Source organism: Oncorhynchus clarkii, chromosome 27 (assembly GCF_045791955.1).
Source record: "Oncorhynchus clarkii lewisi isolate Uvic-CL-2024 chromosome 27, UVic_Ocla_1.0, whole genome shotgun sequence".
Taxonomy (NCBI): Eukaryota; Metazoa; Chordata; class Actinopteri; order Salmoniformes; family Salmonidae; genus Oncorhynchus; species Oncorhynchus clarkii.
This window is the reverse complement of record NC_092173.1, coordinates 34,005,674-34,027,950: the sequence shown is the minus strand read 5'-3', so window position 1 is coordinate 34,027,950 and position 22,277 is coordinate 34,005,674. Positions and strand designations below refer to the sequence as shown.

The window sequence follows — 22,277 nt, the reverse complement described above, 5'->3', positions numbered from 1 at the left end:
GTGCGGAGTACTGAGTTGTGCCCTTCTCCCTGAGTGTGCTTCGCAATCCGAAGCTCCTCTCACTCACACGGCTCTCCATCACGTGATCCGGTCCTTCTCACAAGCTACAAGTGAAGACATCCTAATCCAATTCCGAGGTGCATATTGAATATATTTTTTCGTCAGCCAACAAGATGAGTAGGCCTAACGAACAGCAAAAGCACTAGCCTACGTCAATCTACCATCCCCCATAGGACAAAAGTCCACCTATTCTATTCTGTGTGAGAAATACATATTCCAAACATAGTCTGGGACAGTTGTGGGATGAGATAGATCTCAAATGAATACAACCACCAGCATCAAAAAACCTTTTTTACACAATGTGGCTGACGCAACAGATCAGAACGTTTAGCTTAAAATGTTGATAAACTATTAGGCTATTTCTTCACATTATGAACACAGTAATGCTCACATGGTAGTAGGCTGGAAGCGCATATGTTCCATTAGTGGAAAACACCATTATCAATAGTGACCGCAAATGTGATTCTGCATGTAATGCTTTTATTATAAAGAAGGTGTCTGTTTATCTTCCCCAAACTTGAAACTCACGCCCTGTTAATATATGCCAGTTAGGCTCTACACCCCTTGTAAAGTGAATTAATGTGCTTCATTTTATAAAGTTATTTGGCCACTTTAGTTGTGATACAAACCTTTTTAAAACATATAGGCCTATGGCCTATGGGCAAAAATGCATTGTTTATTTTGCTGGGCATGATTCACTAGTGATAATATATCATTCACAAGTGATAGGCTAATATTGCCACCCATCAGACTGTTATTGATTTAATCTTGTCTTCATATACATTAATTATTGTATGTGTGACATCTGTTTTGATTTAGTAAGGACCATTAACATGCACCTGTATCAAAACAGGGGCACTGGGAAAAAAATGCATGTCATCTATACAACATGAGTTCATGGGCTCTCATGAAGTGTTCGATTTTCAAAGACATTTGCATTGATGTCAGAGTGATTAGAGGGACAACAGAGTGCTGAGTACCAGGCAGTTGGCAAGTTTGGTAGGCTACTAATGACCATCAGCAGCATCAGAGCTTGGAGAAGCCTAATTACCGTGACTAAACGGTCATGTGGAATTTGTCTGCCGACGTGACCGCCGGTGTGACAGTAATACAGTCACCGCAACAGCCCTAGAAGTGGATCTCTAATGATCCACTTCAGTATCTCATCTCCATGGTTACTAACACCAATGAGCACATGCCAGCACACCAATGTGGGTAACCTTGGCAATGAGAGAGAGAGACCAAAGCTTCGTCATCACAGCAGGACAGATAAATGAAAAACATCAAGCCCAGGGGACCCCATTTCCTCATATCACCCCCCTGTCAGCCCCCCTGATAGCACTCCTGACAAACCCCCCACACCCGCTGAGGACACACACAAGACACAGATTGTACTCCTTATGGACTCACATGGGAAATATATACAATAAAAGAAACTTTTTCCCAAACACACAGTGTCTAAACTCTGGTGTCCAAACACCCAGCGCGCCCTAGACCTTCTGTCTGAGGACCAACTAGGGTCACCCAGCCACATAATAATACACACAGGCACAAACAACCTGAGAACACAGCAGGACAGGGTGGCTACAGCACTCAAGGGAGTGAATGAAAAAGCTTCTACCACTTTCTTCAACGCACAAATGATTATCCTCATGCTGCTACCACGAAAAGGCTTCCACCCTGCTACCATACATTGGGTAAATGCAAGTATTTCCCGTGACTGTGCCTTAAAACAAAATGTTTACCTGGCCCACTGTTAATTAAGGGAATTTTTATCAATAATGACTAATTATGTATACATTTCAATCAGGACTGACTAATCAGAATACTATTATGTTACTGTATATGTACTAATCAGAATACTATTATGTTACTGTATATGTACTAATCAGAATACTATTATGTTACTGTATATGTACTAATCAGAATACTATTATGTTACTGTATATGTACTAATCAGAATACTATTATGTTACTGTATATGTACTAATCAGAATACTATTATGTTACTGTATATGTACTAATCAGAATACTATTATGTTACTGTATATGTATGAATTTTCTTTTTAATCTTAGTACTAAATATAATGTGTGTAAATATAATCAAGAATTAGAACAATGACTGTCTGTTCCTTGGTAGAAATGAATGAACTATATCGCCAGACTGGCCAGAATGCTTATCTACACAGGCTGACCTTGGCTCTAGGCGAGGTGGGAAGGCTTGAGAACTATAGAGCCTTTCTACCAGTGTCAAGAAGAGACAGAACATTTAGAAAACGCTGACGTCATTTTCAGTTTATAACCTGTGGTAAAATGTGTAAGGAGCAGTACTCTCGTGAATAAAATCTGCTGTTTGACTTTAAGACTGGGCTCTGTCCATTTTTATAAAATAAGGGTCATACAAATCCTTATGAATTGACAGAGAGTTTAATTTTGATTGGGTATTAAAACAGGAATTTAATTCCTGTAACACCCACCACTCCACCCTGGCCCACCACTCCACCCTGGTCCACCACTCCACCCTGGCCCACCATTCCACCCTGGTCCACCAGTCCACCCTGGCCCACCACTCCACCCTGGCCCACCACTCCACCCTGGCCCACCACTCCACCCTGGTCCACCAATCCACCCTGGCCCACCACTCCACCCTGGCCCACCACTCCACCCTGGCCCACCACTCCACCCTGGTCCACCACTCCACCCTGGCCCACCACTCCACCCTGACCCACCACTCCACCCTGGTCCACCACTCCACCCTGGCCCACCACTCCACCCTGGCCCACCACTCCACCCTGGTCCACCACTCCACCCTGGCCCACCACTCCACCCTGGACTTGAACAGCCTTTATGACCAGGTCCACCTATACAAGGCAGCAGAGTCCACCGTCGCCAGGACCCTAAAGGACATCGCCCTCAACCACAGCCCCACCACCTCACATAAGAGCAACAGATCAACGAACACTCTCCCAGACCTGCGGGACACTCTCCCAGACCTGTGGGACACTCTCCCAGACCTCTCTCCCAGACCTGTGGGACACTCTCCCAGACCTCTCTCCCAGACCTGTGGGATACTCTCCCAGACCTCTCTCCCAGACCTGCGGGACACTCTCCCAGATCAGCGAACATTCTCCCAGACCTGTGAGACACTCTCCCAGACCTCTCTCCCAGACCTGTGGGACACTCTCCCAGACCTGTGAGACACTCTCCCAGACCTCTCTCCCAGACCTGTGGGACACTCTCCCAGACCTGTGAGACACTCTCCCAGACCTCTCTCCCAGACCTGTGAGACACTCTCCCAGACCTCTCTCCCAGACCTGTGGGATACTCTCCCAGACCTGCGCGACCGCCTCCCACCCCATGCCCCCCACTCCAGCAAAGAGGGCCTCAACATGAGTCACACATATGCCCAGACCGTGAGCGGACAAACAGGCCCAACCCCCAATCTTACACTAGCCCAAGCCAATGGCATGTAGCAGATGCTCAGCAGGCTCTGCTCACACTTAATGGTCTGGGGCCAAACCACACGGCCAACAACAGTGGACACTTTATGGAACACAAATCCTTCACTATCTCATCCTGGAATATCCAAGGCCTGAGGTCATCTGCCTTTATGGAACACAAAGCCTTCACTATCTCATCCTGGAATATCCTAGGCCTGAGATCATCTGCCTTTGGTCTAAAGAGCAGGACTTCAAAGAAATCAGAAATACAGACATTTCATCCTACAAGTAACATGGTATGGCGGAGATGGACCCCACTGGTTGCCCTCTAGGTTACAGAGAGCTGGTAGTTCCATCCACCAAACTACCAGGTGGTAAACAGGGAAGGGACTCAGAGGGTATGCTAATTTGCTATAGAGCAGACGTAAGGTGACAGAATTCCCTCCCCCATATGCCCACCTAGACACAACTACGACAACATAACCAACAAAAACGGGTCACAACTCCTGCAGCTATGTCGCACGCCAGGTCTGTACATAGTCAATGGTAGGCTTTGAGGGGACTCCTACGGTAGGTACCCCTATAGCTCATCTCTTGGCAGTAGTACTGTAGAATACTTTATCACCGACCTCATCCCTGAGTCTCTCAGAGCGTTCACATTCAGCCCACTGAAACTCCTATCAGATTACATCAAAATCTCAATCTACTTGAACAGAGCAAGAATCAACCACGAGGCTTCGAAGCCGAACAAACTGCATACTATTTAAAAAAATGTATAGATGGAAGGAGGGTAGTGTAGAAACCTACCAAAAACAATGGGCCAACAACCAATCCAATCCCTCCTAGACAACTTCCTGGACAAAATGTTTTCCTCCAATAGTGAAGGTGTAAATTTGGCAGCAGGAAGCCTGAACAACATATTTGACCTATCAGCGGACATATCACATTTTAATTCAGGCAGAAAACCTAAGACAACTAAGAATGAGAAATGGTTTGATGAAGAATATGGATAAATCACTTCTCCAACCTTTTCAGCCCAATAACAAAGAACAAACAGCAAAAACATATACATGATCAAATACACATCTTAGAATCACCTATTAAAGACTACCAGAACCCACTGGATTCTCCAATTACATTGTATGAACTACAAACCCTCTAACAAAAAAAGGCCTGTGGGGTTGATGGTATCCTCAATGAAATTATAAAATATACAGACAACAAATTCCAATTGGCTATTCTTAAAACTCTTCAACATTATCCTCAGCTCTGGGATATTCCCTTTTATTTGGAACCAAGGCCTGATGACACCAATCCACAAAAGTGGAGACAAATTTGACCCTAATAATTATCGTAGAATATGCTTTAGCAGCAATCTCTCAAAAATCCTCTGTAGTATCATCAACAGCAGTGAAAACAATGTATTGAGTACGGTTGCAAAGGGTCGGAAACTTTCCGGGAAATGTTCCATGGGAAGTTAAGCCCGGGAATTTTGGGAATTATGTTTAAATTAATTCAGCTAGGACATAGCAGTGAACCTTTTTTGTGGGATACACATAAAGCAATTCTAGATCTTGTGGCATATTTTGATTAATCTAGCCCCAATTCAATGGAATTGCAACCCTCTGCATGCACAGTGCATTCTTCCATCACATGTGCAGTGCACTCTTCCATCATACAGTATGTACAGCTGATTCTCAAGATCTTGCACACTAATGAGATGCTATTGAGCCCACAGTACTACACTGTCTGAACCAAGAACTACCTGCTTTCTGGTAAATGTTGATTACAATACTGGGTGGGATGAATATATTTTATATGACATACATTATGTTTTTGTTAAACAGTAAAAAGTAGCCTGCAGCAACGTGTGTTTACAATCATTTCTAACTTGTTAACAATTTCTGCTAGTTAGTTTTTGCTACCATGTGGGGTTTAGCTTGCTTGAGCCTGCCAACTGGGGAGTGTTCATTCACCTGTTTCCATACATGTTTCATTTAAAACATTTATCTAATAAAGGAGTTATTTAATCAAACTGCTTAACTATTTATCTGTACATGGAATGTATTTATTTATTTTTTTTACACATTATTTTCTCATCTTTACAGGAAAATGCCACAGGCACTATCTGATGTGTGGAGACATTTCACTGCAACTAATGTGGAAGGAAAAGCTGTGTACATTCGCAAATACTGTGCCAAGTCACATGTGAAGAATGCAACAAAGATGCAGAATCATCTGGCCAAGTGGATAAAGTTCCCGCAGCACTCACAACAAGCAACCTCTGACAAAAGTCCCTCTACTTCTATTCGAGGTCTACCAGCTAATTCTTGGGCTACAATATCTCTTTTGCCAATTGGCCTGGACTCTTTATTGCCGACACGGAGCCCCGCCGATCCATCACGACTGGTCTCCAGACGTAATCGTCTGAGGTGGTTTCAACAGGCTTTTCCGTTGCGACGTTGCCGAAGACCCATCTGCTATCTCCGGCCCGCTAGCTTTCTGAATCTGTGTGTCTCGAGCTCGCCTAGCGTAGTAGCGACTACCGAACGGCTCCCTGACTCACCTATTGCTGCTCATTGGACCCTATGGTCACTAGGCTACACATGCCTCTCCCTAATGTCAATATGCCTTGTCTACTGCTGATTAGTTTAGTTACTATTGTTTAATTTCACTGTAGAGCCCCCAGCCCCACCCTAAATGCCTTAGATAGCTCTTTTGTCCCACCCTCCACACATGTGGAGACCTCACCTGGCTTAACTGGTGCCTCCAGAGACGCAACCGCTCTCATCGTCACTCATCGCCTAGGTTTACCTCCACTGTAATCACATCCTACCATACCCATGTCTGTACATTATGCCCTGAATCTATTCTACCACACCCAGAAATCTGCTCCTTTTATTCGCTGATCCCAATGCACTAGACAACCAATTCGTATAGCCTTTAGCTGTACCCTCATCCTACTCCTTCTCTGTTCCTCTGGTGATTTAGAGGTTAAACCAGGCCCTGTAGCCCGCAGCACCACACTTATTCCCCAGGCGCTATCATTTATTGACTTCTGTAACCGTAAAAGCCTTGGTTTCATGCATGTTAACATCAAATGCCTCCTCCCTAAGTTTTTTTTATTCACTGCTTTAGCACACCACGCCAACCCTGATGTCCAAGCTGTGTCAGAATCCTGGCTTTGGAAGGCCACCAAAAATTCAGAAATTTCCATCCCCAACTACAACATTTTCCGACAAGAAAGAACTGCCAAAGGGGGCGGAGTTGTAATCTACTGCCGAGAAAGCCTGCATAGTTCTGTCATACTATCCAGGTCTGTGCCCAAACAATTCGAGCTTCTACTTTTAAAAATCCACATTTCCAGAAATAAGTCTCTCACTGTTACATCATGTTATAGACCCCCCTCAGCCCCCAGCTGTGCCCTAGACACCATATGTGAATTAATTGCCCCCCATCTATCTTCAGATTTTGTACTGTTAGGTGACCTAAACTGGGATATGCTTAACACCCGGGCCATCCTACAATCTAAATTAGATGCACTCAATCTCACAAATTATCAAGGAACCTACCAGGTACAACCCTAAATCTGTAACCATGTGAACCCTCATAGATATCATCCTAACCAACTTGGCCTCTAAATACACCTCTGCTGTCTTCAACCAGGATCTCAGCGATCACTGCCCCATTGCCTGCTTCCATAATAGGTCCGCAGTCAAACGACCACCCCTCATCACTGTCAAAATCCCCCTTAAACACTTCAGCGAGCAGGCCTTTCTAATCGACCTGGCCCGGGTATCCTGGAAGGATATTGACCTCATCCCATCAGTAGAGGATGCCTGGTTGCTCTTTAAAAGAGCTTTCCTTACCATCTTAAATAAGCATGCAGAACTAAGAACAGATATAGCCCTTGGTTTCCCCAAACTTGACTGCCCTTGACCAGCACAAAAGCATTGTGTGGGGTACTGCATTAGCATCAAATAGCCCCCGCAATATACAACTTTTCAGGGAAGTCAGGAACCAATATACACAGTCAGTTACGAAAGCTAAGGCTAGCTTTTTCAAAGAGACATTTGCATCCTGTAGCACTAATTCCAAAAAGTTTTGGAACACTAAAGTCCATGGAGAATAAGAGCACCTCCTCCCTGCTGCCCACTGCATTGAGGAAACTCTGTCACCACTGATAAATCTACGACAATCGATTATTTCAATAAGCATTTTACTAACCCATACCCCGGCCAACAGCTCTGCACCCCCCGCAGAAACTTGCCCAAGCCCCCCCGCTTCTCCTTCACCCAAATCCAGATAGCTGATATTCTGAAAGAGCTGCATAATCTGGATCCCTACAAATCAGCTGGGCTAGACAATCTGGACCCTCTCTTTCTAAAATGATTTGCAGAAATTGTTGCAACCCCTATTACTAGCCTGTTCAACCTCTCTTTCGTGTCGTCTGAGATCCCCAAAGATTGGAAAGCTGCCGCGGTCATCCCTCTCTTCAAAGTGGGATACACTCTAGACCTAAACTGTTATAGACCTATATCGATCTGCCCTGCCTTTCTAAAATCTTCAAAAGCCAAGTTAACAAACAGATCACCGACCATTTAGAATCCCACTGTACCTTCTCCACTATGCAATCTGGTTTCTGAGGTGGTCAATGGTGCACCTCAAGGTCCTAAACGATATCATAACTGCCATCGATAAAAGACAGTACTGTGCAGCCATCTTCATCAACCTGGCCAAGGCTTTCGACTCTTGTCAATCACCACATTCTTATCGGTAGACTCAATAGCCTTTGTTTCTCAAATGACTGCTTCGCCTGGTTCACCATCTATTTCTCAGATAGAGTTCAGTGTGTCAAATCGGAAAGGGCCTGTTGTCTGGACCTCTGGCAGTCTCTAAAGGGGGTGCCACAGGGTTCAATTCTTGGGCCGAACCTTTTCGCTGTATACTGTATATCAATAATGTCACTCTTGCTGCTGGTGATTCTCTGATCCACCTCTATGCAGACGACACCATTCTGTATACATCTGGCCCTTCTTTGGACACTGTGTTAACAAACCTCCAACTGGCCAACTGGCTTAACATGGCCTCCAACTGCTTTTAAATACTAGTAAAACTAAATGCCGATCACTGCCCGCCCCTCGAGCATCACTACTCTGGACGGTTCTGACTTAGAATATGTGGACAACTACAAATACATAGGTGCCTGGTTAGACTGTAAACTCTCCTTCCAGACTCACATCAAACATCTCCAATCCAAAATTAAATCTAGAACCGGCTTCCTATTTCGCAACAAAGCCTCCTTCACTCGTTCTGCCAATACATACCCTCGTAAAACTGACTATCCTACCGATCCTCGACTTTGGAGATGTCATTTACAAAATAGCCTCCAACACTCTACTCAACAAATTGGATGCAGTCTATCACAGTGCCATCCATTTTGTCACCAAAGCCCCATACTACCCACCACTGCGACCTGTACGCTCTCGTTGGCTGGCGCTCGCTACATATTCGTCGCCAAACCCACTGGCTCCAGGTCATCTATAAGTCTAAGCTAAATAAAGCCCCGCCTTATCTCAGTTCACTGGTCACCATAGCAACACCCACCCGTAGCACGTGCTCCAGCAGGTATATTTCACTGGTCATCCCCAAAGCCAACACTTACTTTGGCAGCCTTTCCTTTAAGTTCTCTGCTGCCAATGACTGGAACGAATTGCAAAAATCACTGAAGCTGGAGACATATCTCCCGCTCTAACTTTAAGCATCAGCTGTCAGAGCAGTTTACCGATCACTGTACCTTTACTCAGCACATCTGTAAATAGCACACTCAACTACCTCATCCCCATGTTGTTATTTATTTATTTTTGCTCTTTTGCACCCCAGTATCTCTACTGGCACATCATCATGTGCACATCTACCACTCCAGAATTAATGCTAAATTGTAATTATTTCACCTCTTTAGCCTATTTATTGCCTTACCTCCCTAATCTTACTACATTTGCACACACTGTACATAGCTTTTTCTATTGTGTTATTGACTGTATGTTTGTTTTACTTCATGTGTAACTCTTGTGTTTTTTTATGTGTCGAACTGCTTTGCTTTATCTTGGCCAGGTCACAGTTGTAAATGAGAACTTGTCCTCAACTGACCACCTGGTTAAATAAAGGTGAAATAAAAAAAGAAAAGAGGTGAAAATGATGAATCAGACACCTTATCGATAGCAACACCTTATGGTCCTCCTGGAATCAGACACCTTATCGATAGCAACAGCTTATGGTCCTCCTGGAATCAGACACCTTATCGATAGCAACAGCTTATGGTCCTCCTGGAATCAGACACCTTATCGATAGCAACAGCTTATGGTCCTCCTGGAATCAGACACCTTATCGATAGCAACAGCTTATGGTCCTCCTGGAATCAGACACCTTATCGATAGCAACAGCTTATGATCCTCCTGGAATCAGACACCTTATCGATAGCAACAGCTTATGGTCCTCCTGGAATCAGACACCTTATCGATAGCAACAGCTTATGGTCCTCCTGGAATCAGACACCTTATCGATAGCAACAGCTTATGGTCCTCCTGGAATCAGACACCTTATCGATAGCAACAGCTTATGGTCCTCCTGGAATCAGACACCTTATCGATAGCAACAGCTTATGGTCCTCCTGGAATCAGACACCTTATCGATAGCAACAGCTTATGGTCCTCCTGGAATCAGACACCTTATCGATAGCAACAGCTTATGGTCCTCCTGGAATCAGACACCTTATCGATAGCAACAGCTTATGGTCCTCCTGGAATCAGACACCTTATCGATAGCAACAGCTTATGGTCCTCCTGGAATCAGACACCTTATCGATAGCAACAGCTTATGGTCCTCCTGGAATCAGACACCTTATCGATAGCAACAGCTTATGGTCCTCCTGGAATCAGACACCTTATCGATAGCAACAGCTTATGGTCCTCCTGGAATCAGACACCTTATCGATAGCAACAGCTTATGGTCCTCCTGGAATCAGACACCTTATCGATAGCAACAGCTTATGGTCCTCCTGGAATCAGACACCTTATCGATAGCAACAGCTTATGGTCCTCCTGGAATCAGACACCTTATCGATAGCAACAGCTTATGGTCCTCCTGGAATCAGACACCTTATCGATAGCAACAGCTTATGGTCCTCCTGGAATCAGACACCTTATCGATAGCAACAGCTTATGGTCCTCCTGGAATCAGACACCTTATCGATAGCAACAGCTTATGATCCTCCTGGAATCAGACACCTTATCGATAGCAACAGCTTATGGTCCTCCTGGAATCAGACACCTTATCGATAGCAACAGCTTATGGTCCTCCTGGAATCAGACACCTTATCGATAGCAACAGCTTATGGTCCTCCTGGAATCAGACACCTTATCGATAGCAACAGCTTATGGTCCTCCTGGAATCAGACACCTTATCGATAGCAACAGCTTATGGTCCTCCTGGAATCAGACACCTTATCGATAGCAACAGCTTATGGTCCTCCTGGAATCAGACACCTTATCGATAGCAACAGCTTATGGTCCTCCTGGAATCAGACACCTTATCGATAGCAACAGCTTATGGTCCTCCTGGAATCAGACACCTTATCGATAGCAACAGCTTATGGTCCTCCTGGAATCAGACACCTTATCGATAGCAACAGCTTATGGTCCTCCTGGAATCAGACACCTTATCGATAGCAACAGCTTATGGTCCTCCTGGAATCAGACACCTTATCGATAGCAACAGCTTATGGTCCTCCTGGAATCAGACACCTTATCGATAGCAACAGCTTATGGTCCTCCTGGAATCAGACACCTTATCGATAGCAACAGCTTATGGTCCTCCTGGAATCAGACACCTTATCGATAGCAACAGCTTATGGTCCTCCTGGAATCAGACACCTTATCGATAGCAACAGCTTATGGTCCTCCTGGAATCAGACACCTTATCGATAGCAACAGCTTATGGTCCTCCTGGAATCAGACACCTTATCGATAGCAACAGCTTATGATCCTCCTGGAATCAGACACCTTATCGATAGCAACAGCTTATGGTCCTCCTGGAATCAGACACCTTATCGATAGCAACAGCTTATGGTCCTCCTGGAATCAGACACCTTATCGATAGCAACAGCTTATGGTCCTCCTGGAATCAGACACCTTATCGATAGCAACAGCTTATGGTCCTCCTGGAATCAGACACCTTATCGATAGCAACAGCTTATGGTCCTCCTGGAATCAGACACCTTATCGATAGCAACAGCTTATGGTCCTCCTGGAATCAGACACCTTATCGATAGCAACACCTTATGGTCCTCCTGGAATCAGACACCTTATTGATAGCAACAGCTTATGGTCCTCCTGGAATCAGACACCTTATCGATAGCAACAGCTTATGGTCCTCCTGGAATCAGACACCTTATCGATAGCAACAGCTTATGGTCCTCCTGGAATCAGACACCTTATCGATAGCAACAGCTTATGATCCTCCTGGAATCAGACACCTTATCGATAGCAACAGCTTATGGTCCTCCTGGAATCAGACACCTTATCGATAGCAACAGCTTATGGTCCTCCTGGAATCAGACACCTTATCGATAGCAACAGCTTATGGTCCTCCTGGAATCAGACACCTTATCGATAGCAACACCTTATGGTCCTCCTGGAATCAGACACCTTATCGATAGCAACAGCTTATGGTCCTCCTGGAATCAGACACCTTATCGATAGCAACAGCTTATGGTCCTCCTGGAATCAGACACCTTATCGATAGCAACAGCTTATGGTCCTCCTGGAATCAGACACCTTATCGATAGCAACAGCTTATGGTCCTCCTGGAATCAGACACCTTATCGATAGCAACAGCTTATGGTCCTCCTGGAATCAGACACCTTATCGATAGCAACAGCTTATGGTCCTCCTGGAATCAGACACCTTATCGATAGCAACAGCTTATGGTCCTCCTGGAATCAGACACCTTATCGATAGCAACAGCTTATGGTCCTCCTGGAATCAGACACCTTATCGATAGCAACAGCTTATGGTCCTCCTGGAATCAGACACCTTATCGATAGCAACAGCTTATGGTCCTCCTGGAATCAGACACCTTATCGATAGCAACAGCTTTTGGTCCTCCTGGAATCAGACACCTTATCGATAGCAACAGCTTTTGGTCCTCCTGGAATCAGAAGTTTTTTTGACTCAATGGAGGAGCGTAGTCAGAGAAATTCTGATGAATGTCTTGTTCGAGCTGTGTATGCAACTGGTTCACCTCTGATGCTCACAGGCAATGTGTATTGGAAGAGATTTCTGAACGTTCTTCGCTCAGCATACACCCCTCCAACCAGACATGATTTATCTACTAATTTGCTGGATGCAGAGTTCAACAGAGTTCAAGTGAAGGTCAAGCAAATCATAGAGAAAGCAGACTGTATTGCAATCATCTCTGATGAGTGGTCAAATGTTCGTGGGCAAGGAATAGTTAACTAAATCTTCTCCACCCCTCAAACAGTATTCTACAAGAACACAGACACAAAGGACAACAGACACACACCGGTCGCTACATTGCAGATGAGCTGAAGGCAGTCATTAATGACCTTGGACCACAGAAGGTATTTGCACTGGTGACAGACAATGCTGCGAACATGAAGGCTACTTGGTCTAAAGTGGAGGAGTCCTACCCTCACATCACACCCATTGGCTGTACTGCTCATGCATTGAATCTGCTCCTCAAGGACATCATGGCACTGAAAACAATGGATATACTCTGCAAGAGAGTCAAGGAAATGGTTAGGTATGTGAAGGGTCATCAAGTTATAACAACAATCTACCTCACCAAGCAAAGTGAGACGAAGAAGAGCACCACATTGAAGCTGCCTAGTGTTGTCATCATGTTTGACAGTCTCCTGGAGGGGAAGGAGTCTCTCCAAGAAATGGCCATATCATAGTCTGCCGATATGGACAGCCCCATCAAGAGGATCCTCCTGGTGATGTATTTTGGGAGAGAGTGGTAAGCAGTCTGAAACCTATATCCGTAGCCATTGCACAGATTGAGGGAGACAATGCCATCCTGTCTGATGTTCAGACTCTGCTTGCAGATGTAAGAGAAGAAATCCGTACTGCCCTGCCCACTTCACTGTTGCTCCAAGCAGAGGAAACTGCAGTTTCAAAAAGCGTGAAGACTTCTGCCTGAAGCCCATACACCCCGCAGCGTACATGTTGGACTCCAAGTATGCTGGCAAGAGCATCCTGTCTGGTGTAGAGATCAACAAGGCATATGGTGTCATCACTACTGTGTCTCGCCACCTTGGCCTGGATGAGGGCAAGGTTCTTGGCAATCTGGTGAAGTACACTTCCAAGCAAGGGCTTTGGATTGGATAAGCAATATGGCAGTTGTGCCAACATATCTCATCAGCCACCTGGTGGAAAGGACTTTGTGGATCTGAGGCTGTTTCCACTGTTGCCTCCATCCTCTTCCAAATCCACCAACATCAGCCGCCTCAGAGTGCAACTGGTCCAATATTACAACACTTTAACCAATAGTAGCCAATAATATAACATTTCTATCTATATTATTTTAAAACGTTTGTGAGTGTAATGTTTACTAATGTTTATCTTGTTTATTTCCCTTTTGTTTATTGTCTATTCCATTTTCTTTGGCAATGTAAACATATGCTTCCCATGACAATAAAGCCCTTTGAATTGAATTTGAGAGTGTGAGAGCAGAGAGCGTGACGAGGGGAGGAAGAGAGAACAGGGAGCAAGTGAGGACAAATGTGTGCTATTCTGATCACACTGCCATAGAGATGGACAGATTGCCAGATGTTTTGAAGAACGAGGAGATTGAGAGAGAGATGGACAGATTGCCAGATGTTCTGAAGAAAGAGGAGATTGAGAGAGAGATGGACAGATTGACAGATGTTTTGAAGAACGAGGAGATTGAGAGAGAGATGGACAGATTGCCAGATGTTTTGAAGAACGAGGAGATTGAGAGAGAGATGGACAGATTGCCAGATGTTTTGAAGAACGAGGAGATTGACAGAGAGATGGACAGATTGCCAGATGTTTTGAAGAACGAGGAGATTGAGAGAGAGATGGAGCGACAAGTTAAGGTGTGGTATTTTAATATTTCTCTCTACAAATGGACCCCCTCTTCCCTCTAAACAATAAACAGTAAACATTACCAAAGGATTCCAAAGGAATATAGACATTTCAAGTGTCATTATGGCTGTACACAGTGTTGTAACGATGTGCAAATAGTTCAAGTACAAAAGAGGAAATAAATAAACATAAATATGGACTCTATTTACAATGGTGTTTGTTCTTCACTGGTTGCCCTTTTCTTGTGGCAACTGTTCACATATGTTGCTGCTGTGTTGTCACACAGTGGTATTTCACCCAGTAGATATGGGAGTTTATCAAAATTGGATTTGTTTTCAAATGTGGGTCTTTGTAATCTGAGGGAAATATGTGTATCCAATATGGTCAAACTACCTCTCTCTCATAGACTACTTTACATACACAGTGGTATTGGCTAGTTGTGAGCGCGCTGACTGAAAAGCGTTTATCCGGCTGAAGTAGTTTGAACGAGCAGAGTATCTCTCCTCTATGAGAGAGGGAACAAATCATTAGAGAGAGAGGGAACAAATCATTAGAGAGAGAGAGAGAGAGAGAGAGAGGGAACAAATCATTAGAGAGATAGATGGAACACATTAGAGAGAGAGAGGGAACAAATCATTAGAGAGAGAGAGGGAACAAATCATTAAGAGAGAGAGGGAACAAATCATTAGAGAGAGAGAGAACAAATCATTAAGAGAGAGAGGGAACAAATCCTTAGAGAGAGAGAGAACAAATCATTAGAGAGAGAGGGAACAAATCATTATAGAGAGAGAGGGAACAAATCATTAGAGAGAGAGAGAGGGAACACATCATTAGAGAGAGAGAGGGAACAAATCATTAGAGAGAGAGAGGGAACACATCATTAGAGAGAGAGAGGGAACAAATCATTAGAGAGAGAGAGGGAACAAATCATTAAGAGAGAGAGAGCACGATACAGAGAACGGGGTTAAAGGGCATAGCTATGCCAGTCGATTTTTGGTAAAATAAACTATAGGCCACAAACATGCACACGCCAGACACATGCACTCACAGGCACACACACACCAGACACATGGACTCACGTGCACAGACTGATACAGGCATACACATGCATGGCCACACGCAGCATTACAATTGTGTAGTTCCTGTTTTTAAGGACTGAAGGAGACAGACAGACAGACAGACAGACAGACAGACAGACAGGTAGGTAGGTAGGTAGGTAGGTAGATAGGTACATGCTGGCCACACCGGCCGCGTTGCGTGCGTGAGTGTTGCAAAATAAGTTTACACATACATGTTAAACTATAATTTCATACAAACTGCTGGCCCGCGTCAATGAGCGTCTGCGAAGCCAGGCACTAAAAATAGAACTTGGTTCTGTTTAAGGCGCTTGACGCAGTGCAAGTCATGCCTGGTTATTAGGAGCATATACCCACGAGGGTGATTGACAAATGAACGAGGTCCACCCTCCAGTCCAGTTGGTTGCAGTAACGCACCTTAAAGTTGGTTGCCAAAGGCATATAAACTCCACAGAAGACTGAACTAAGAGAGATTATTTTTATTTATTTTTTATTTCACCTTTATTTAACCAGGTAGGCTAGTTGAGAACAAGTTCCCATTTACAACTGCAACCTGGCCAAGATAAAGCATAGCAGTGTGAACAGACAACACAGAGTTACACATGGAGTAAACAATTAACAAGTCAATAACACAGTAGAAAAAAAAGAGTCTATATACATTGTGTGCAAAAGGCATGAGGAGGTAGGCGAATAATTACAATTTTGCAGATTAACACTGGAGTGATAAATGATCAGATGGTCATGTGCAGGTAGAGATATTGGTGTGCAAAAGAGCAGAAAAGTAAATAAATATAAACAGTATGGGGATGAGGTAGGTAAATTTGGTGGGCTATTTACCGATAGACTATGTACAGCTGCAGCGATCGGTTAGCTGCTCAGATAGCAGATGTTTGAAGTTGGTGAAGTTACTAGAAACTAACAAGGTTTCACCTTTCATCTGTGGATTAATTGTCAGAGTCGAGAACATGTGATTTTGTGTGAATCAAAATCAAATCAAAGTTTATTTGTCACGTGCGCTGAATACAACAGGTGTAGCTTAGTGAAAGAAGAAGTTACAGGTCTGCGAGAGCCAGAAATCTTGCTTGTTTGTAGGTGACCAAATACTTATTTTCCACCATTATTTGCAAATAAATTCATTAAAAATCCTACAATGTGATTTTGTCTGTCATAGTTGAAGTGTACCTATGATGAAAATTACAGGCCTCTCTCATCTTTTTAAGTGGGAGAACTTACACAATTGGTGGCTTACTAAATACTTTTTTGCCCCACTGTACAGTAGAGAGGCTATATACAGTAGCGAGGCTATATACAGGCACCGGTTAGTCAGGCTGATTGAGGTAGTATGTACATATAGATATGGTTAAAGTGACAATGCATATATGATGAACAGAGAGTAGCAGTAGCGTAAAAGAGGGGTTGGCGGGTGGTGGGTGGTGGGACACAATGCAAATAGCCCGGTTAGCCAATGTGCTGGGGCTAATTGAGGTAGTATGTACATTAATGTATAGTTAAAGTGACTATGCATATATGATAAACAGAGAGTAGCAGCAGTGTAAAAGAGGGGTCGGGGGGGGCACACAATGCAAACAGTCCGGGTAGCCATTTGATTAGATGTTCAGGACTTTTATGGCTTGGAGGTAAAAACTCTTGGGAAGCCTTTTTGTCCTAGACTTGGCACTCCGGTACCACTTGCCGTGCGGTAGTAGAGAGAACAGTCTATGACTGGGGTGGCTGTGGTTTTTCACCATTTTTAGGGCCTTCCTCTGAGACCGCCTAGGTTAAGCAGTTGCCATACCAGGCAGTGATGCTGTTGAATCTTTTGAGGATCTGAGGACCCATGCCAAATCTTTTCAGTTTCCTGAGGGAGAACAGGTTTCGTCATGCCCATTTCACAACTGTCATGGTGTGTTTGGACCATGTTAGTTTGTTGGTGATGTGGACACCAAGGAACTTGAAGCGCTCAACATGCTCCACTGCAGCTCCGTCGATGAGAATGGGGGCATGCTCAGTCCTCCTTTTCCTGTAGTCCACAATCATCTCCTTAGTCTTGGTTACGTTGATGGATAGGTTGTTATTCTGGCACCACCCGGCCAGGTCTCTGACCTCTTCCCTATAGACTGTCTCATCATTGTCGGTGATCAGGCCTACCACTGTTGTGTCGTCTGCAAACTTAATGATGGTGTTGGAGTCGTGTTTGGCCATGCAGTCGTGGGTGAACAGGGAGTACAGGAGGGGACTGAGCACGCACCCATGAGGGGCTCCAGTGTTGAGGATCAGTGTGACAGATGTGTTGCTACCTACCCTCACCACCTGGGGCCCGTTGGAAGTCTAGGATCCAGTTGCAGAGGTAGGTGTTTAGTCCCAGGTTCCTTAGCTTAGTGATGATCTTTGAGGGTACTATGGTGTTGAAAGCTGAGCTGTAGTCAATGAATAGTCTTCTCACATAGGTGTTCATTTTGTCCAGGTGGGAAAGGGCAGTGTGGAGTGCAATAGAGATTGCATCATCAGTGGATCTGTTTGGGGGTATGCAAATTGGAGTGGGTCTAGGGTTTCTGAGATAATGGTGTTGATGTGAGTGCTACGGGTCTGTATTCATTTAGGAAGGTTGCCTTCGTGTTCTTGGGCACAGGGACTATGGTTGTCTGCTTGAAACGTTGGTATTACCGACTCAATGAGGGACATGTTGAAAACGTCAGTGATGACACCTGTCAGTTGGTCAATGGGTCGATATTCTACAAAGATCCATGAAAAAAAAGGAACTTGTGCATTTCAGGTAAAATTACAACCCAATGTTTATATCCCAGGACAAATGAGCTAGCGATAGCAAGCTAGCTAGCTGTCCATGAATGTTTCATGTTTGTTATCGACCTGTCCCCAAATTAATATAGTTGGTTCAGAGTTAATTTTGATATTTCAACCTGCGTGTCCTGATCGTGTCTGGTGTGGATGGACAAAATCAACATGCCCGGTGTAGTCAGCATGGGTGGTGTAGTCAGCATGCCCGGTGTAGTCAGCATGGGTGGTGTAGTCAGCATGGGTGGTGTAGTCAGCATGCCCGGTGTAGTCAGCATGGGTGGTGTAGTCAGCATGCCCGGTGTAGTCAGCATGGGTGGTGTAGTCAGCATGGGTGGTGTAGTCAGCATGGGTGGTAGAGTCAGCATGCCCGGTGTAGTCAGCATGGGTGGTGTAGTCAGCATGCCCGGTGTAGTCAGCATGGGTGGTGTAGTCAGCATGGGTGGTGTAGTCAGCATGGGTGGTGTTGACAGCATGCCCGGTGTAGTCAGAATGGGTGGTGTAGTCAGCATGGGTGGTGTAGTCAGCATGCCCGGTGTAGTCAGCATGGGTGGTAGAGTCAGCATGCCCGGTGTAGTCAGCATGGGTGGTGTAGTCAGCATGCCCGGTGTAGTCAGCATGGGTGGTGTAGTCAGCATGTCCGGTGTTGTCAGCATGCCCGGTGTAGTCAGCATGGGTAGTGTAGTAGGCATGCCCGGTGTAGTCAGCATGGGTGGTGTAGTCAGCATGCCCAGTGTAGTCAGCATGGGTGGTGTAGTCAGCATGCCCCGTGTAGTCGCCATGGGTGGTGTAGTCAGCATGCCCGGTGTAGTCAGCATGGGTGGTGTAGTCAGCATGGGTGGTAGAGTCAGCATGCCCGGTGTAGTCAGAATGGGTGGTGTAGTCAGCATGCCCGGTGTGGTCAGCATGGGTGGTGTAGTCAGCATGGGTGGTGTAGTCAGAATACCTGGTGTAGTCAGAATGGGTGGTGTAGTCAGCATGCCCGGTGTAGTTAGAATGGGTGGTGTGGTCAGCATGCCCGGTGTAGTCAGCATGGGTGGTGTAGTCAGCATGGGTGGTGTAGTCAGCAAGGGTGGTGTAGTCAGATGCCCGGTGTAGTCAGCATGCCCGGTGTAGTCAGCATGCCCGGTGTAGTCAGCATGGGTGGTGTAGTCAGCATGCCCGGTGTAGTCAGCATGGGTGGTGTAGTCAGCATGGGTGGTGTAGTCAGCATGCCCGGTGTAGTCAGCATGGGTGGTGTAGTCAGATGCCCGGTGTAGTCAGCATGGGTGGTGTAGTCAGCATGCCCGGTGTAGTCAGCATGGGTGGTGTAGTCAGCATGTTAGTTTAAACAGAGCTAGGTTCCTTCTAGACGACCAGCAGAGCAGAGCTCTGCAACAGGAGCCTGGTTTGAGCCAGGACATATCCAGCTCACCACATAGCAGCAGCTAATGGGGATCCATAATAAATACAAATGCATATGTTTATGACAAAAATTAGTGGCACCCTTGATAAAGATGAGCAATAAAGACAGAATAAAATAAATCATACAAATACTGTCCTGTGTGAATTTATGGTCCTCCTGGAATCAGACACCTTATCGATAGCAACAGCTTATGGTCCTCCTGGAATCAGACACCTTATCGATAGCAACAGCTTATGGTCCTCCTGGAATCAGACACCTTATCGATAGCAACAGCTTATGGTCCTCCTGGAATCAGACACCTTATCGATAGCAACAGCTTATGGTCCTCCTGGAATCAGACACCTTATCGATAGCAACAGCTTATGGTCCTCCTGGAATCAGACACCTTATCGATAGCAACAGCTTATGGTCCTCCTGGAATCAGACACCTTATCGATAGCAACAGCTTATGGTCCTCCTGGAATCAGACACCTTATCGATAGCAACAGCTTATGGTCCTCCTGGAATCAGACACCTTATCGATAGCAACAGCTTTTGGTCCTCCTGGAATCAGACACCTTATCGATAGCAACAGCTTTTGGTCCTCCTGGAATCAGAAGTTTTTTTGACTCAATGGAGGAGCGTAGTCAGAGAAATTCTGATGAATGTCTTGTTCGAGCTGTGTATGCAACTGGTTCACCTCTGATGCTCACAGGCAATGTGTATTGGAAGAGATTTCTGAACGTTCTTCGCTCAGCATACACCCCTCCAACCAGACATGATTTATCTACTAATTTGCTGGATGCAGAGTTCAACAGAGTTCAAGTGAAGGTCAAGCAAATCATAGAGAAAGCAGACTGTATTGCAATCATCTCTGATGAGTGGTCAAATGTTCGTGGGCAAGGAATAGTTAACTAAATCTTCTCCACCCCTCAAACAGTATTCTACAAGAACACAGACACAAAGGACAACAGACACACACCGGTCTCTACATTGCAGATGAGCTGAAGGCAGTCATTAATGACCTTGGACCACAGAAGGTATTTGCACTGGTGACAGACAATGCTGCGAACATGAAGGCTACTTGGTCTAAAGTGGAGGAGTCCTACCCTCACATCACACCCATTGGCTGTACTGCTCATGCATTGAATCTGCTCCTCAAGGACATCATGGCACTGAAAACAATGGATATACTCTGCAAGAGAGTCAAGGAAATGGTTAGGTATGTGAAGGGTCATCAAGTTATAACAACAATCTACCTCACCAAGCAAAGTGAGACGAAGAAGAGCACCACATTGAAGCTGCCTAGTGTTGTCATCATGTTTGACAGTCTCCTGGAGGGGAAGGAGTCTCTCCAAGAAATGGCCATATCATAGTCTGCCGATATGGACAGCCCCATCAAGAGGATCCTCCTGGTGATGTATTTTGGGAGAGAGTGGTAAGCAGTCTGAAACCTATATCCGTAGCCATTGCACAGATTGAGGGAGACAATGCCATCCTGTCTGATGTTCAGACTCTGCTTGCAGATGTAAGAGAAGAAATCCGTACTGCCCTGCCCACTTCACTGTTGCTCCAAGCAGAGGAAACTGCAGTTTCAAAAAGCGTGAAGACTTCTGCCTGAAGCCCATACACCCCGCAGCGTACATGTTGGACTCCAAGTATGCTGGCAAGAGCATCCTGTCTGGTGTAGAGATCAACAAGGCATATGGTGTCATCACTAGATTGGATAAGCAATATGGCAGTTGTGCCAACATATCTCATCAGCCACCTGGTGGAAAGGACTTTGTGGATCTGAGGCTGTTTCCACTGTTGCCTCCATCCTCTTCCAAATCCACCAACATCAGCCGCCTCAGAGTGCAACTGGTCCAATATTACAACACTTTAACCAATAGTAGCCAATAATATAACATTTCTATCTATATTATTTTAAAACGTTTGTGAGTGTAATGTTTACTAATGTTTCTCTTGTTTATTTCCCTTTTGTTTATTGTCTATTCCATTTTCTTTGGCAATGTAAACATATGCTTCCCATGACAATAAAGCCCTTTGAATTGAATTTGAGAGTGTGAGAGCAGAGAGCGTGACGAGGGGAGGAAGAGAGAACAGGGAGCAAGTGAGGACAAATGTGTGCTATTCTGATCACACTGCCATAGAGATGGACAGATTGCCAGATGTTTTGAAGAACGAGGAGATTGAGAGAGAGATGGACAGATTGCCAGATGTTCTGAAGAAAGAGGAGATTGAGAGAGAGATGGACAGATTGACAGATGTTTTGAAGAACGAGGAGATTGAGAGAGAGATGGACAGATTGCCAGATGTTTTGAAGAACGAGGAGATTGAGAGAGAGATGGACAGATTGCCAGATGTTTTGAAGAACGAGGAGATTGACAGAGAG

At 45.0% G+C, this 22,277-nt stretch overlaps 1 protein-coding gene across 2 annotated transcripts in view; it reads right to left on the bottom strand.

Moving 5' to 3' along the window:
- The window catches only part of LOC139385814 (guanylate cyclase 1, soluble, alpha 2), a 101,108-nt gene that overhangs the window by 12,853 nt on the left and 65,978 nt on the right, over nucleotides 1-22,277 (bottom strand). The gene's annotated exons all lie outside the window — the stretch shown is intronic.